This window comes from Gossypium hirsutum, chromosome A13, assembly GCF_007990345.1.
Source record: "Gossypium hirsutum isolate 1008001.06 chromosome A13, Gossypium_hirsutum_v2.1, whole genome shotgun sequence".
Taxonomy (NCBI): domain Eukaryota; kingdom Viridiplantae; phylum Streptophyta; class Magnoliopsida; order Malvales; family Malvaceae; genus Gossypium; species Gossypium hirsutum.
In genome coordinates, this window is record NC_053436.1 from 43,136,771 (window position 1) to 43,142,187 (window position 5,417).

The following is a 5,417-nucleotide window of genomic DNA, read 5'->3' on the forward strand; positions in this document are numbered from 1 at the left end:
TCTTCATCGTGTTTTCTTAGTTTCTCCTTGACATATGTCCACCATTCATCTAATTCATCGATTTGTAACATTCATTCTTCATAAGTTATTCTGTTTTTGTTTTATTAACTAAAACGTGGCTTTATTACGTTTTTTTGAGGGGTTTCCTGCAAAGAAGGTTGAGCCACATGGTCACTAACATTAACAGAAGATTTAAAATCATCTCAATCACTAGATGTTCTCACAAAATCACGAGCTTGGAGAGTAATCATTTTGTCACCTACATGAAGTACAAGTTCACCCGTTCCAACATCTATTATAGTCCTAGCAGTTGCTAAAAAGGGTTGTCCTAAAATTAAAGGTACATCACTAGGGAATATGAATTTATCAATTTTAAAAAACACATCCTCAATAACACCCCTAGGATATCTAATGGTTCTATCTGCTAATTGAATACTCATCCTAGTTTGTTTGGGTTTCCCAAGACCTAGTTGTTTAAACATTTTATAGGGCATGACATTAATACTAGCCCCTAAATCAGCCAAGGCATTATCAATATTTAAACTACCAATTAAAAAAGGAATAGTAAAACTCCCTAGCTCTTTCAGTTTGTTGGGTAATTTATTTTGTAAAATGGTCGAGCAAACTGCATTGAGTTCCACAGTTGATGAATCATTTAACTTCCATTTGTTTGCCAACAGCTCCTTTAAAAATTTGACATAATTGGGCATCTACGAAAGAGCTTCAACAAATGGTAAGTTAATATGTAATTTTTTTAGGCGTTTAAGAAATTTACCAAATTGTTCATTTGTGTGGTCTCTCTTCGTTAAGATATGAAACTTGAGGTTTATATTCTTTGACAATTAGCTTTTGCTCTTTCTGACTTACCTCAACCTTATTATTATTCACAACAATTTCTTGCCTCGATTCTTGTTCAAATTCAACTAATCCTTCTTCATCTCCAACAGTAATTGCATGAAGCTGCTCCATTGGATTAGTTTCGATATTGCTAGGCAAACTACCTTGTAGTCTTTCCGAGATTAATTTAGCAAGCTAACCTATTTGGTTCTCAAGTCTTTGAATCGAAGCCTATAGATTTTTCAGTGCTACCTCAGTGCTTGGAAAATGATTTTCTGACACCGAGATAAACTTCGTCTGTAGCACCCCAAACCCGGCCCAGAAGTTATGGCCAGATCCGGCATGCCACATCAAAAACGTAAAAAAAATTTCATTCTAAGTCCAGAAAATCGTACTTGATGTTCAAAAGATTAATTCATTAAGGGTTAAAGTGAATGGAAGTTGTACACCAGGTAGGAAATCGGAAAAGAGGTGGTGAGTCCATCGGACTGCTTAAGTACCAAGCTCCCTTCGGATCCAATCCTAGACATGCATACCGCCATTGCCACACCTTAACGTCATGGATATTTCTAGGAAACCGATTTGATTAAGTCATTTTTAGGAAAAGTAATTAATTTTGGAAAATACTTTCATTGCGGAAGCTTTGCTTGTTGTCGTGTTATTTTGAAATCAATTGTTGTTTTTGAAAACGCGCCCTAAAGCTATCCAATTTCAACATTTAAAATAAGTAATACCTATCTTAGTAATACATATTAAAACCATCAAAAATAATTAAGCGGCCTTATTACATTTAAAAACCCAAAACTTCAAACGTAAATAAAAGGATGTCCAGTTCACCAGAAGAAAATCAAACTTTCAGAACGGGTGGCCACTCCGAATTCCCTCACAGCTCCAAGCCCATTAGGGTTGGGGATTACCTGCGTGGATGAAAATAAAAGGGGTGAGTTTGGGGAAACTCAGTGTGTAAATTAACCCAACCATAGCCTATATCAACTCAAACCACAGAAATAGAATAAGTTGGCCTTAGCCCAGAACAGAATTCAGAATAAAGCCCATAGGCCCATAGCAGAACAGAACAGATATTACATGTTTATGCAGAAACCCAACCATATCCAACCGTATACACCGCCGTACCAACCTTACACCATGTGGGGAGACAACTCGACCCACCCAGCCGCTACACACCACAGAATTTGCAACATGGCTGCCAGAACAGATAATGTGACAGAGTCACCAGATACAGATAATCGTGGCAGGGCCACCATAACAGATATATGTGGCAGAGCCACCAGATCAGATATTTGTGGCAGAGCCACCAGATCAGATATTTGTGGCAGAGCCACCAGAACGCTTCCTCCATAATATAACCCATGTCCCCATGCAACAGATATATAATCATGGCATACATCATACAGAATCAGATCGTCATGCTTTTCAGTCAAAATTAACCCTAGGGGTATAACGGTAATTTTACACCTAGGGGTATAACAGTAATTTTCCATACATAGGGGTATTATATTAATTTAGCTACTTTTAGCGTTTTCATGCATATCCTAACTATTTAGTACTATCAGAACACTTACCACGCATACTTACCGAATTGGGCCCGTTGGCCCATGAACCGATCTTTGGCCCATTAAGCCCAAATTATCAAAATGTACGAAATCGCGCGTACTGCAGTTTATTACTTTAGATTACCAAATATACAAACCCAACTATCTTACGAGCATTCGCACACTCACAAATTCCAAAAATACCGACTTTTCGACATTTCGGCTTTTCGGCTTTTGCCAATCTAGTCTATGAGAGGGTGTCAGTTACACACCTGTTTGCGACGATATGCTGACGAGATCTACACACGAACCGCTTACAATTGGATTACTAACACGTTAATCTAACTATTCAAATACAAACTAAGTATTAACCCCTTACAATATTCGGCCAACCACACCTACAGATCATAGTAAGCTTATAAGAAATCAATAAGCAACTCATTAACAAATTTTTGTCAATGTTTACCACATAATCATAATTTCACTGCAAGCTGTCTTCCTGAGCAACAGTCACTAAATCATTTATAACTGGAGCTACGAAACTCCAAATCAAGTTCCGTTAATTTTCGCTGAAAATAAACTCATATATCTTCTATCCATAAAATTTTCAGAATTTTTGGTTTAGCCAATCAATACCAGAATTTTCTCAAAGTTTCCCATGTTTCACTGTTTGACTAATCTGACCACCCTTCATTACAAATCAAATTTCTCATTGTACAGAATTCAAAAATGTTCTTGTTTATTTCATTAGAAATTAGACTCGACAATATTTAATTACATAATTTATTCAACTTCTAATTCTTCTCCCACAATTTATGGTGATTTTCCAAAGTCACGTTACTGCTGCTGTCCCAAGCAGATTTATTACCAAATCACTCTTTCACACATACCTTGCATGCATGTTATTTAAACATGTATATCATCAATCAATCATCACATACCTACGATTTTACTTAAGTATAATCTCCATTTCATCATTTTAAAGCACATGCTAGCAGATTTTTCCCTTTAACATCTAAGGCACATGCATGCTCATTTGTTTGGCTCAACTTCACCTATCTTCCATTGTTCATCAAAAGAACATGAAACAACAACCATTTCCTTCATTTTAATTCATGACTAAATGCTCACAACACAACTAAAAATCAAAATATACTTCAAGAGTTAAGGTAGAATCAAGAAGAACTCATGAACCTCAAAATAGAAGCAAGGTACCAAGAACTTACCTTCAATTTTCCTCCTCCTAATGACCGAATACTCAAGAGCTTTCTCCTCTCCTTTCTCTTCTCTAACTTCAGCTATGATGAACAAAGATGGACAAAACTTTGTTCTTTTCACCCCTTTTTCTTTTAATAAAACTTCATATTTCATCCATTTAATTCTTTAATACAAAAGACATGAAATTCTTATCATGAAACATTTACCTAACCCATTATCATGAAACATTTACCTAACCCATTATCATGAAACATTTACCTAACCTATTATCATGGAACATTTACCTAACCTATTATTATGAAACATTTACCTAACCTATTATCAATTTGTATCAATTTGTACCATAAATTATGGATATCAAGTGTACATTTTGTCTACAACAACATGATGGCTGGCCACTTCATGTAAAATGGGAGGTTTGTCATGGAAATCCTCCTATTTTGCACTCCTATTTATTTGGCCACTTCAATTTAGCCTATAGCATTTTCAAACATTTTCACATAGGTCCTATTTCATAATTTCACCCCCTTTTTCTTATGGAACAAAAATTAACTAAAATTGCCGAGTTCTATCTTAAGCTTGGGCTTTCTAGAGGCCCACTAACATAATTAAACCTATGCCAACATTCACAGGATTCCCGAAAATTGGGGTGTTACATCGTCAACATCTCCTCAAGGTTTGATTTCTTCTCTTACTAATAAGGTGGTTGTTGGAAGCCTGGAGGGGGTTGTGCTCTTTGATTTCCTTGACCACCCCAAGAGAAATTTCCTGTATTATATTACTATACATGTTATTTTGAGGCCTAAAATTATTACCCATATAATTGATTTGCTCGTTCTCTGTGCTAGGACTAAAGGAAAGACATTCTGGATTGTTCATTCCACCTCCATTTCTATCATATTACATCACTGGATGCACTTGCGTAGAAAGATAAAAACCATCAATTTTTGTATTTAATTGTTCTACCTGATTCAATAATATGGTGACTGCATCTAAATTAAAGACACTGGCTGCTTTCATCGGCTTTGTCCTCATGACTTGCCATTGATAATTATTCAGTGCCATCTCGTCAATAAATTCATAAGCCTCTTCAGGTGTTTTGTTGTTCAAGGTTCCATTAGCTACTGCATCAATTAACTGCCTTGTTGAGAGATTCAAACCATTGTAGAAGGTTTGAACTTGTAACCATAAAGGTAACCTATGGTGTGGGCTCCATCTCAATATATCTTTGTATCTCTCCCATGCATCGTATAAGGTTTCTAAATCAATCTGGGTAAAGGAAGAGATATAATTCCTCAACTTCGCTGTTTTTACCGGTGGGAAGTATTTCAGCAGGAAATTTTCGGTCATTTGAGCCCATGTTGTGACAACCCAAATTAGACCCTGGTCGGAATGTGGTTTCGAGACCACATTACCGAGCCAAAAAAAAAAATTATTTTCGTGTTTTAATTGCATAAATTGTTGTGTGACAGTGAATATATGAGAAATTAAATGCTTAATATTAGCATTAGGATTGTGAATTAATTCAAAAAGGACCTAGTTGACGAAGTTAGAAAAGATGATAGATGAATTATAAGGAGTAATTAATAATAGGGTGAGGAAGCATGGCTTTGCATGTCAAATTTCCCATAAAATTCATGGTGGCCGGCCAAGGAGTGATGATGCTCCACTCATTCTAATTTAATATGTTTTCTTTGGTGAACAAATGATGGGGATAATAATAGAAAAGGGAACAAAAAAAATGGGTGTCATACTTGCCATCTCCTAGCCGAAAAACCAAGAAAAAGAAGGGGAGAAAAAAAACTTGGA

The 5,417-nt window shown here is 36.0% G+C and overlaps 1 non-coding gene across 1 annotated transcript; it reads left to right on the forward strand.

The window, feature by feature from the left end:
* The first annotated feature begins 4,803 nt into the window (after positions 1-4,803).
* Positions 4,804-4,910, forward strand: LOC121213269 (small nucleolar RNA R71). Its single transcript, XR_005908652.1, has one exon. It is a non-coding gene; the product is annotated as a small nucleolar RNA R71 (small nucleolar RNA).
* Positions 4,911-5,417: the final 507 nt, after the last annotated feature.